This window comes from Schistocerca serialis, chromosome 2 (genome assembly GCF_023864345.2).
Source record: "Schistocerca serialis cubense isolate TAMUIC-IGC-003099 chromosome 2, iqSchSeri2.2, whole genome shotgun sequence".
Classification (NCBI taxonomy): domain Eukaryota; kingdom Metazoa; phylum Arthropoda; class Insecta; order Orthoptera; family Acrididae; genus Schistocerca; species Schistocerca serialis.
This window is the reverse complement of record NC_064639.1, coordinates 639,397,353-639,411,009: the sequence shown is the minus strand read 5'-3', so window position 1 is coordinate 639,411,009 and position 13,657 is coordinate 639,397,353.

Genomic DNA, 13,657 nt, shown 5'->3' with positions numbered 1-13,657 from the left:
GGAGGAAGTGTCTGTCTGTACTGAATCTTACGATGCTCATATCATTTTCAAAATCGCTTCGCCTATGGTGCTCTAACGCTCTGACACGTTCTTTATATCTTGTGTCGAATGTCCAACTAGTCTTTACAGTATATATTTTTTTATAATCCCTGCAACTGAGCTAATAGATATCAGATTGTTGATATCTGTCTGAGCAAGCAGTATTGAAAAATATCTGAGCAATTACACTAGAAGTATCAGTGTCTAACGACGAAAAACTCCAACAATGTGATAGTAGACGGCATTTCCCGATGTAGGCAGAAACCAAGCCGAAATCACAGTAAGTAAAAATCAACATATTGTTTACGAACTGTTTATCGATATTAAAAAGAAATGAAATTATAAAAATTTTTACTAACAGAGCACTGATGATGCTTTACCTCAATAGCGCGAAACACCTCTGGTGAAAAAAACAGGCATTTTCTTACAGTTGCAACGACAGAGCGAAAATGCCCTCAGGAATTGTAACGCAGCTTTGGACAATACGGTCACACAATAAGGAATTTAATTTTCTCTCACGCATGCAAACTCAGCGTGGCTTAGTAAATATCACACCGGTACTCCGAGTTGTGAGAGCGTGGGGTCCATCTCAAGAGGAATCTTCTACACAAGTATGAGTGAACCGCTCCTTTGCCAATACCTAAATCCAAAACATGAGTAGCCGAGATAAATCACTTCTCCTGTGGCCATATATTCTGCTCAGTTAGACCGCCATTTGTTCTACTACCCCACACGTAACCCGACAATGTTGACCAACACGAAATTCAGCATGTATGCGACAAATGAGAAACGATGCTCGAAAAATGGGATGCTCTCTCTCTTCGCTCGAACATGCGAAATGTGTATCCAACATGGTAAAGACATAAATTCTAATATGCACCACAATGATCTGTTTATATCCTATTGTAGAACTATCCTCACACTGCATGAATCTTTCAGAGCAAGCGTATGTAGTGTAAGTGAGGTTGTAACCTGTTTCTTGACTAGCCACGCTTTGGAGAGTGATACTCGTTATCTCCAGAATGAGATTTTTACTTGGCAGCGGTGTGTGCGCTGATGTGAAACCTCCTGGAGGTTTAATATCAGCGCACACTCCGCTGCAAAGTGAAAATCTCTTTCTGGAAACATCCCCCAGGCTCTGGCTAAGCCATGTCTCCGCAATATCCTTTCTTTCAGTAGTGCTAGTTCTGCAGGGTTCGCAGGAGAGGTTCTGTAAAGTTTGGAAGGTAGGAGACGAGGTACTGGCAGAAGTAAAGCTGTGAGGAGGGGCTTGAGTCGTGGTTGGGTAGCTCAGATGGTAGAGCAATTGCCAGCGAAAGGCAAAGGTCCCGAGTTCGAGTCTCGGTGAAGCACACAGTTTTAATCTGCCTGGAAGACTCACTCGTCGTATGTTTATGCGACGTTCATCTAGATCACATTAAAATCCTACAAATTTTGTGGGAAGTATCTTAATGGTGACTCTAATCTGTTCACTGGTAACAAGTGCTTTGCATTCTTCTCAACCATTCATGAATTTTAATTTACAAAGTGTCACAGAAAATTTGCGACATGCATAGTGGAGTTGTAGAGCGCTTCTTGAGGAACAATTCGATGATAGGAAACCGTATCCCGAAACGTCATCCAACTATGTTACAGAGCGTCGAACTTATATCTACATCTACATCTACATGCATACTCCGCAATCCACCATTCGGTGCGTGGCGGAGGGTACCTCGTACCACAACTAGCATCTTCTCTCTCTGTTCCACTCCCAAACAGAACGGGAGAAAAATCACTGCCTATATGCCAATGTACGAGTCATAATCTTTGTGGTCTTTCCACGAAATATAAGTTGGCGGCAGTAAAATTGTACTGCAGTCAGCCTCAAATGCTGGTTCTCTAAATTTCCTCAGTAGCGATTCACGGAAAGAACGCCTCCTTTCCTCCAGAGACTCCCACCCGCGTTCCTTAAGCATTTCCATAACACTCGCATGATGATCAAACCTACCAGTAACAAATCTACCAGCACGTCTCTGATTGCTTCTTTGTCCTCCCTCAATCCGACCCGATAGGGATCCCAAACAATCGACCAGTACTCAAGAATAGGTCGTATTAGTGTTTTATAAGCGGTCTCCTTTACAGATGAACCACATCTTCCCAAAATTCTACCAATGAACCGAAGACAACTATCCGCCTTCCCCACAACTGCCATTACATGCTTGTCCCACTTCATATCGCTCTAGAATGTTACGCTTAAATATTTCATCGACGTGACTGTGTCAAGCGCTACACTACTAATGGAGTATTCAAGCATTATGGGATTCTTTTTCCCATTCATCTGCATTAATTTTTATTTATCTATATTTAGAGTTTGCTGTCATTCTTTACACCAATCACAAATCCTGTCCTAGTCATCTTTCATCCTCCTACAGTCACTCCACGACGACACCTTCCCGTACACCACAGCATCATAAGCAAACAGCCGCACATTGCTATCCACCACATCCAAAAGATAATTTATGTAGATAGAAAACAACAGCGGACCTACCTCACTTCCCTGGGGCGCTCCAGATGATACCCTCACCTCCGATTAACACTCACCATCGAGGACAACGTACTGGGTTCTATTACTTTAGAAGTCTTCGAGCCACTCACATACTTGGGAACCAATCCCATATACTCGTACCTTAGTTACGAGTCTGCAGTGGGGCACCGAGTCAAACGCTTTCCGGAAGTCAAGGAATGTGGCATCCGTCTGATACCCTGCATCCATGGTTCTCAAGATATCACGTGAAAAAAGGGCGAGTTGCGTTTCGCAGGAGCGATGCTTTCTAAAGCCGTGCTGATGCATGGGCAGCAACTTCTCTGTCTCAAGGAAATTCATTATATTCGAACTGAGAATATGTTCGAGAATCCTGCAACAAACCGATGTTAAGTATATTGGTTTGTAATTTTGAGGTCCGTCATTCTACCCTTCCTATACACAGGCGTCACATGCGCTTTTTTGCAGTCGCTCGGGACTTAACATTGGCCAAGAGATTCACGATAAATGAAAGCTAAGTAAGGATCCAATGCAATAGAGTACTCTCTGTAAAACCGAACTGGAATCCCATAAGGACGTGGCGATTTATTTATTATACAGGGTGATTCAAAAAGAATACCACAACTTTAGGAATTTAAAACTCTGCAACGACAAAAGGCAGAGCTAAGCACTATCTGTCGGCGAATTAAGGGAGCTATAAAGTTTCATTTAGTTGTACATTTGTTCGCTTGAGGCGCTGTTGACTATGCGTCAGCGTCAGTTGATGCTAAGATGGCGACCGCTCAACAGAAAGCTTTTTGTGTTATTGAGTACGGCAGAAGTGAATCGACGACAGTTGTTCAGCGTGCATTTCGAACAGAGTATGGTGTTAAACCTTCTGATAGGTGGTGTATTAAACGTTGGTATAAACAGTTTACAGAGAATGGGTGTTTGTGCAAAGGGAAAAGTTCTGGACGGCCGAGAACGAGTGATGAAAATGTAGCACGCATCCAGCAAGCATTTGTTCGCAGCCCAGGAAAATCGACTCGCAGAGCTAGCAGAGAGCTGCAAATTCCACAATCAACTGTATGGAGAGTCCTACGAAAAAGGTTAGTTATGAAACCTTATCGTCTGAAATTGGTTCAAGCACTGTCTGCAGCTGATAAGATTAAAAGAATCGATTTCTGTAATTTTATCCTTGCTCAAATGGAAACAGATGAATCTTTCGTTTCAAAGATTGTGTTTAGTGATGAAGCAACTTTCCACACTAACGGGAAAGTCAACCGTCACAATGTCTGTATATGGGGCACTGAGAATCCGCGTGAAACAACTCAGTATGAACGTGACTCGCCTAAGGTGAACGTTTTCTATGCCATTTCAGCCAATGAAGTTTTTGGTCCCTTTTTCTTCGAAGGTGCTACTGTAACTGGACTACAGTATCTGGAGATGTTAGAGAATTGGCTGTTCCCTCAGCTCGAACAAGAAGCACAACCATTCATATTTCAGCAGGATGAAGCGCCACCACATTGGCACTTATCTGTCCGTAACTACCTGAACGTCAACTACCCGAGACGATGGATCGGCCGCCAGGCATCCCGTGACAGAGCACTTCATCACAGGCCTCCAAGAAGCCCTGATCTTACCCCCTGCGATTTTTTCTTATGGGGGTATGTTAAGGATATGGTGTTTCGGCCACCTCTCCCAGCCACCGTTGATGATTTGAAACGAGAAATAACAGCAGCTGTCCAAACTGTTACGCCTGATATGCTACAGAAAGTGTGGAACGAGTTGGAGTATCGGGTTATATTGCTCGAGTGTCTGGAGGGGACCATATTGAACATCTCTGAACTTGTTTTTGAGTGAAAAAATAACTTTTTAAATACTCTTTGTAATGATGTATAACAGAAGGTTATATTATGTTTCTTTCATTAAATACACATTTTTAAAGTTGTGGTATTCTTTTTGAATTTTGAATCACCCTGTATATGCGCCGGTACCTGCCACTAGGCCAACCCCTTGGGCAGCAAACGCGACTTTGTACGCTGACGGAAAACAGGCCGAAAGTTTGGCAATGTTGCCGATATTTCAACAGGAGCACACCCTGCCATTGGCAAGGTATGCTCCTGTAGAAATATCGGCGGTGGTCGACGACGTCACCCGGCAGCATATCAGCAAGTTATTTGGCAATGTTGTTTGTTATTCAGTAATTGCCATGATCTCCAGTGGAGAAGATGGAGAGAGCTGTTGTGTAGACAGGCCTTGTCTCCGATGAATGCGATGCTCTGTTGCCTCGATGGAGGGAGGTTTTTTGACACGAATTTCCATCCGCAGTTTACTTTTCTCCAGGAGCCCACTGAAACCTCCAGCGTGTTTCGGTATTCAGGCGTTGCATTCATAGGAGGTAAGGCCCGTATACGCGACAGCTATTTCCATCGTCTCCATTGTAGATGGTGGCACTCACGATCACTGAATAACGAACATTACTGACGTGCCGCCTACAGTCACTCAGCGTACAAGTTCACGTTTTCTGCCGAAGGGGTGGTCCAGTGGCAGGCCCCATCGCTTATAAATTCGACGCTCTGTAGCGTCGTTGGATGAAGTTTCTGGACATGGGCTTCTGTCCTCGATTTGTTACTCAACACACCTACTACAACGCCTCGAAGATTGTTGAAAAATTTGTGAAATACCCTGCACAAGCCGGCCGTAGTGGTCGCGTGGTTCTAGGCGCTTCAGTCTGGAACCGCGCGACCGCTACGGTCCCAGGTTCGAATCCTGCCTCGGGCATGGATGTGTGTGATGTCCTTAGGTTAGTTGGGTTTGAGTGGTTCTAAGTTCCAGGGGACTGATGACCTCAGATGTTAAGTCCCACAGTGCTCAGAGCCATTTGAACCATTTGAACCTTATACGATATGTTACGTAACCTGCTCTTCTATGTAGAACACTGCACTAAATACATTCCTGGCGGGCTGGGGGCTGGGGGAAGGGGTGATATGTTACTTCCTTGATTATAAACGTTCACGAAATGTCTGAGAGGCAGTCGTTCATCAAGTGTTTCTACCTTAGTATTATTCCCTCCCAGGAAGGGGTCTCCTGTACTCAGATTTGGCAAACTTAACTCTGCTTTTGGATGCCCTTCCAGTGGCCGCAGTCGTCACTTAATAAAGGGAGAGAAGTCGTGTGTGTCGCCTATCTGGGAATCGTATAAAGGTTGTGCTGTGTGTGATCGTATTTTAACTGATTGTTTATCGTATTTTCCTCGGCGGAATTTGAGGACCATACTAGAATTTTCCCAAACGGGAAACCATATTAAAAACCGTAGGCTGGCTGGTGCACCAGCAACGATCGTTAATCCGCTGCGTCGAATCGATTCTGGCTTGGCCCATCAGTCTCAAAACGACACAGATCTCATTTTCAATAAACTCATAACTCCCAGTTTATTTGCCATAGTGTAATAACAAACTATACTGCAGAACGCAAGCAAAGTTTACTTTACCTTGCAAAGGCTTCTATCGCCCAAACTCTTGGCCAGGAAAACCAAACTGAAACTCTACAATACAGTCATCAGGCCAGTACGGATATACGGAGCCAAAGCATGACCATAAAAGAAGAGCACCAACTCTCAGTGCTTGAAAATAAAGTGAACAGAAAAATCTTTGGGCCAACATATGACAAAGCAACACAAAGAGGGGTTTGAACATCCTATGAAGAATTAGTTAAGATAGCCAAGCGACTCTCAGTAGTGATCATTGCCAAAGCGAGACGTTTGGAATTGGCAGACCATATTGTCAGAATGCACTATGGTAGAATAGTCTGTCAGCTACATGTCAAGAAGGTGGAGGGCCCACGACCCCCTGCAGGACCAAGATGTAGCCGGCAATACTAGGTGACTTCAGGCTGCAGAGTGTTGGGTGTCACTGAATGCGAGGGAGCTGCATAAGACAGGAAGAACTGGATGCGGACAGTGTGAGCGGCGCGAGATTGTTATGGAGTGAGTGACAGTGAGCCTCGTACAAACCTTAAACGCGTAGAGAGAGCCTGGAGACCTTAACGGTGGTCTTTGTAATGAGGACTCGGCTACATACAGAGCGGTTTCGTGTAGGACCCGCCTTGACGCGGCGCGGACTCTGCGTCGTTATGCGGACTACCTGTCAGTAGTCGCAGGCGCTGACTGCACCCCGCACGCCGCGGGTGGGAGCGCGGTGGACGCGCCCGCGAGCAGCCGGCCGTGCCGGGCCGTCCGGCCGAGGCCAGGCGGCGGTGAAAGCGAGCGCCCCGCCCCGCCCAGGAGCCGCAGCCGCCAGGTGGCCGCCCGGCCCACGCCACGGCGGCGCGACCGCGATGGCCCGCTACAGATTAGCTAGCCGGCGCGCCGGGGGACGAGTCGCGCGCGCACTTTCGCCTCCGATCGCCGGCTGCCGGCTGCCGACCGCCGCCTGCCGCCGTTGGCCAATTCTGCGCGAGCGCGCGTCGCTCGCCGCCTGCGCCCACGCGTCCACCTAATGTGCTTCTGCTCTCTCGCACTTCCGCGCAGAGACGGCGAGTCCAAGTGAGATTGGCGATAGACATTAACACGGCAGAGTCTACTTCTGAAACGTCGTCAATATAGTTTTTTCCTCATGACTATCCTCACGAGTTGCGCTGTAAACGATTTCGGGGCCAGAATAAATAATTCACTCTGTGGCAGGATCTGCGCTGTTTCGAAACCTCCCGATGGTGCATGACAGACGGGCATTCGAACTCAAAATTATTACTTTGAGGAGCATTGCTCTTACCAGCTAGCCCATCCGTGCATGATTTACAATCCGTCGCGATAGTCTAACTTCCTCCAGTACGTTCTCCTATCTTCCAAACGCGTTCTTTTATTCCAGGAGTGATAGCCCCACAAAAAATACTGGAGAACCCTGCCGGCCGGTGTGGCCGAGCTGTTCTAGGCGCTTCAGTCTGGAACCGCGCGACCACTACGATCGCAGGTTCGAATCCTGCCTCGGGCATGGATGTGTGTCATATCCTTAGGTTAGTTAGGTTTAAGTAGTTCTAGGGGACTGATGACCTCAGATGTTAAGTTCCATAGCGCTCAGAGCCATTTGAACCATTTTTTGCTCTGAGCAGTACCTCTCTCTCACCTTAAAACTGGGCAAGACTTCCCAGTTCACATGTAGCACCTAGAACCACTCGGCCACCTCGGCCGGCCGATCAGAGCAAAGCTGCAAGGGTGGGTCACGTGATGTACCTCGAAGGTCATTTCGTAAGAGCCAAGACAAGGTTCCTGTTTCGACTAGTAGTCTATCACAGGTTTTTAATTTCTTCGATCCTGAATGGCTCCTAAATTAGAAACCAGTTACATTTACATAAATTATTATTATTTTCCTATAAGATGCTCAGTCATTGGGCGTTAGCGTCTAGACAAAAACTGACACAGACATAGAAAGAGGAAGAGGGAGAGACAGAGACAGAGAGTAATGTAGACATCATTGATGCACATTTCTGTTGTGGCACAAATGACATCCTTACGATGTGTATTTACAGTTGTCAGTAACTGCGAAAACCATGAATAAACAATTTTTCAGAGCGGACCGCTGCGAGATGTAGAGGAATAGAGTCAAGGAACTTCTTGAGGGTCCAACAGATATGTGTAGCCCCAGCAACGCCAGCGCCGTGGCCAGGTTTCTGGTTGAGGATCCGTGGTGCGAACAGCCCGATAGAGGTGATGCCCAGGTGAGGAAGGTAAACTCATCCCGGTGGTCTTCGAACCATGCACGCACATTGCAAGCTGTAGGTTGCGTTGCCTTGTCCGATTCGTTGATGCCAAAGCAATCGCGCAGAAGAACAACAAACTGCACGCACGGGTGGACATGATCCCCAAGGATACATGCGTACTTGTCTTGATCCCTTGTGTCTTCCACACTGACGAGATCACTCAGTGAATGCCACGAAAACGTTCCCCAGACCATAACTCTCCCTTGTTGTTTACTTTCAAATGTTTCACGCCGCGCTCACCATCTCTTCGATGGGGCGGTACTGGCGTGCAAATTCCAAACATCATCCCCAACGAACAGCAGTCAGCAATGGCGGATGAACAGGGCGCATGCTACAGAGACCCATACGCAGCAATGTTCGCTGAATGGTCGTTCATGAGACACTGTTGGTTTGCCCCTTGGTTCGTCTGGACGGTCAGCTCTTCAACAGCTGCACATCTGTTCACCCGAACGCAACTCAGCAGCCGTCGTTTATCCCGTCATCTAATATCCATGATTCGCGATAGTTGCCTCGGTGTCGGTTCTGGGTACCGCCATCTTGCCATTCAAGGTATACTTGGACCACGGCGGCACGTCAGGAATTTACAAAGTCAGCCTTTTCGGGAAGGTTTTCACCCTTGGTCTGAAAGCCAATGACCATGCGCTCTTGCACGTCACTCCGTTTCCTCAATACTACAACAATTGTGTCATAAGAATGTGATTGCATCTATAAATAAACAAAAAAAATTTTACAAAATAATCAGTCACTCACTCCTTTGACAAAATGTCGTTTTTTCCAAAAACTGCACTGATTTCTGTGTCTCCCAAGATGTTTTATGTACCCTCGACTGCTAGTGATGCCACCTGCCGTTTCCGAATGGTTATTGCACGTAGACATCGAACATTGGTGGTAGTCACGTTAAATGTGGCTCGATCGTGTAGTAGTTAATACACGCTACATACGGTACTGTTGAGCGTTACTGCTGCTTAGAGTAGCCAATACAATGACATTCAAAATTAATTTTTTACACTACAGTGGAGTACGGGTTAATACGAAATTTCCTTCCGGACTGAAACTGGTTTTTACGTAGACACTATTTAACAGGAATCTGAAACAGTGATTTAACTGTAAAAGGCAAAATACAAGAGCAGTATATCGAAAATCAACGAGCAAAAGACTTTGACCTTCTGAAAACAGGATTAAAATTCACCCTCAACAAGCAAAAATTATTCTCGTAGAAAGCTATGTATTTAGGGGATGTGCTGGCAGCACTGCGCAAATTAATAATCTCATCCTACAAACGTTACAGAATTCCTAACATTGTTAGTAAAATGTAATTTCCATGCAATGTTTGTCCCTAGACATGAAGACATAAGCGTATGCTTGTAACACTGAACCAACTAAACGATAACCTCGTCCTGCAAAAATTACAGAATTGCTAGTGTTATAACTAAAGTTGAAGTATCATACAAAGTTCATCACAGGACATGAGACCATACAGATGCCTTTTTATTTATTAAAATTCAAAAGCTGAAAATTTTAAAGGTATTTAGTATATGTGCAAGCCTACCGAACGCTCTGGAGTAAGTTGTGCTCTGCACCCTGTTTGGGAAATTACACACCTGAAAAATACTTGGTAGTGACAGCAGATGCAGCACAGCCTGGAATAGGAATAATGATTGACACAACTATACGGACAGCTCAGAACAAACAGCAGTTTTAGCATCTGAGAAGCTAAATTTAGCCCAGGCTTGTAGCTCATATGTAGATATAAAACCACTGACAACAGTATACGCCAAGCACATGTCCCTTGTACGTTTTAACGGCAACAAGAGTATCTTGCCTTCAGTAGTCATGTTTCGACAAATGAATAAGGTACCAGAGAATAGAGCTGAATAACAAAGATGTGGTTTATTTCTAGGTGCACATATATGGCTCCTTTTCTGCAGATGGTCACCTGTCTTAGCAATACTGACGCGCCATTCCGACATTGAATAGAAAGAGACACACAGTTTGTATCTTTAAAATTAGACGCAGAGTTACCTCTTAGAAACTGCTCAGAAAGTATCTTTAGCCAGCAGCAAGAATTGCGCACCAGCAACTGTCGCTCAAGGGGTACATTAGATGGTCCCCAGTCACACACCTATCAAGTCAGACCTTACACATATCTTACAGGAAGAATTCTCACAGACAACTGTAATGACCAACGTGACCTGCTCGTATAGAATGTATCGCAGCGCACTAGTTTGCGAGATAGGAAGCCAGACCAGGTCCGATGACTGTCGCTAATCCACTGCGCAGTCTGTGTGTGTGGTCTTTAGGAGTTTGTAACGTTTGTTTAGACAGATACTGGGCTGGTCGCCAATTTATGACTGACAAAATACGATATATAAACAGTAAAAATGCGCTCGCACACTGTACAAAGTTTATACAATTCGCAAACAGATGGTGCAAACAAGTTCCCTCCAGTAGACAACTGAGGACTGCGGCTACAAGAAGAGCATCCTGCTGCATAATATAAATGAAATGAGTTTTATAAATCCCTGACAGCAATGGACCCCGTACTAGGTGGGGTTCACACTTAGTAAGAGAAACGGAGAACTGTGATGGGCAACATGCCAGGATAAACATCGAATCGTTTCAAGGAGACATGCTATAGGAATGGCATCGGTACTGCACCCTCAACATCATTAAAGTCATTGAGAAGCGGAGAAAGTGGTACAGATATTTAATTATTATTGAATTTATTCCACAGAATCAAAAAAATGGTTCAAATGGCTCTGAGCACTATGGGACTTAGCAATTATGGTCATCAGTCCCCTAGACCTTAGAACTACTTAAACCTAACTAACCTAAGGACATCACACAACACTCACAGCATCAAATTGGAAACAATAAATGAGAAAGGTCCCAGAAAGAATACTTTATGGGAGACAACTAGAATGTTTCCAGAATGATAATTTCACTCTGCAGCGGAGTGTGCGCTGATATGAAACTTCCTGGCAGATTAAAACTGTGTGCCGGACCGAGACTATAATTCGGGACCGAGGTCTCGTGTTCGAGTCTCGGTCCGGCACACATTTTTAATCTGCCAATAATTTTCAACTCGAATGTTGCAACGACAACAACAGAAGACTAACGGAATGGCACTCGGCATCCTACCACCTTACCTGGGGCGCTTCCGGCCCCACGCACATAGCGTAGGTGGAAACCGTTTGGTGACCGGCAAAAGTATCAACCACGATTATTGGCTACTATCTAGAAGGTGCTCCTTGCCGACCACGACATCATCGCCACTCTTGCTTCATGCTCTGCTTGTGCTGCGCAGTGTCCCTCGCTGACGTCGTCGTTTGAGACCTGCACCAAACAGCAGTCGTTCACTAATTGCCTTTGTGGATCGTAAGTATTTAGGATACTCAACGTCCTACTTACATTGCCTCATCCGCACGTACATTACGCACGATACCTGTAATCCTCTATGCAACGTTATTGTACTTGCTGATAGCTTATACCTATTTTACTCAGTAATTGGAGTGGAATGACAAATTGAGCATTCTAAGAAGAGTCAAGCAATGTGCACCTCCTATCTCACGATAACACCATGACTGTTGACAGTCTTTTCTCTCAGGCACTGTTCCCTAGTGGAGCCGCAGATGGTGTGTAAACGGGAGAGGGGCGGAGAGAAAAATAGTGGTACAAGATGCTTTCTCCGCCGCACGCCGTACTGTCACTTGCGCAACACGAATTCTGATGTAGATGGACAAAACTGAAGGCTTCTACTAATTAGCCCACATGCAGCACACATTACCCAATGCCTTCCTGCTCACTTAGATTGCATTCTTCTCTTGTCCTTTAGCAACTGTTTTGGTCTTCCATTCTTATTGCTACCTCTAGGTTCTTATGCACATTAAGTTACCTGCAGCTTACACAAATGTTCTTAAATCTGAATTGATCGTCCTCTAACACATCCCTCGCTATATCAAACAATCTCTCTGAAGTTGGGAGAAGGGAAACTAACCATACTAGGCTCGAAACGTTGTTTCAAATAGCGTAACGTGTTCTTTGCCGACGTCGAAGGAAATCTTGCCTCTCTTTATTGTTCGAGTTCACTCGGAACAAAATAACTGATCAACACACAGGTAGCAGCTGTTCTTGATCTATCACTGATCAAACATGGGATCCTCGAAGCTGAACCTATTTTTTGCAGAATGAGCAAGTAGAAACACTAAGCGATATGACGCAGAAGTCTAGTCTGTTGGTTCATCGTGATCGACATATACATCTACATCTACATGAATACTCTGCAATTCACATTCAAGTGCTTGGCAGAGGGTTCATCGAACCACAATCATACTATCTCTCTACCATTCCACTCCCGAACAGCACGCTGGAAAAACGAACACCTAAACCTTTCTGTTCGAGCTCTGATTTCTCTTATTTTATTTTGATGATCATTCCTACCTATGTAGGAAGAGAAAGTTGGTGACTGAAATTTCGTAAATAGATCTCGCCGCGACGAAAAACTTCTTTGCTTTAATGACTTCCATCCCAACTTGCGTATCATATCTGCCACACTCTCTCCCCTATTACGTGATAATACAAAACGAGCTGCCCTTTTCTGCACAGTTTCGATGTCCTCCGTCAATCCCACCTGGTAAGGATCCCACACCGCGCAGCAATATTCTAACAGAGGGCGAAAGAGTGTAGTGTAAGCTGTCTCTTTAGTGGACTTGTTGCATCTTCTAAGTGTCCTGGCAATGAAACGCAACCTTTGGCTCACCTTCCCCATAATATTATCTATGTGGTCTTTCCAATTGAAGTTGTTCGTAATTTTAACACCCAGGTACTTAGTTGAATTGACAGCCTTGAGAATTGTACTATTTATCGAGTAATCGAATTGCAACGGATTTCTTTTGGAACTCATGTGGATCACCTCACACTTTTCGTTATTTAGCGTCAACTGCCACCTGCCACACCATACAGCAATCATTTCTAAATCGCTTTGCAACTGATACTGGTCTTCGAATGACCTTACTAGACGGTAAATTACAGCATCATCTCATTATTCTCTGGACGTAGAGAAGCATGGACAATGGCAGAGTCGCAGACAGTCTTCCGTGAAAGAGATCTGTCTGTGTATCATAGACACTGCCTGCCTGTGTACGATCTGTCGGCATGTGTGCTGCTGGTGTCGTTGGAACGTTTCCCAGTTCTTAACATTACAACCAAGTTTCAAAAACGTTCCGACGATCTGCTTGATGGGGAAAGTTTTTCATGTCTACAGAGCAGAAATTACTATGCCCTTGACTTAATGTTAGGCAAATGGCGAGAAAGGCAAAAAAGAAAAATTTATTTGGCTGCCCTTGCTGATTTTATAAAACG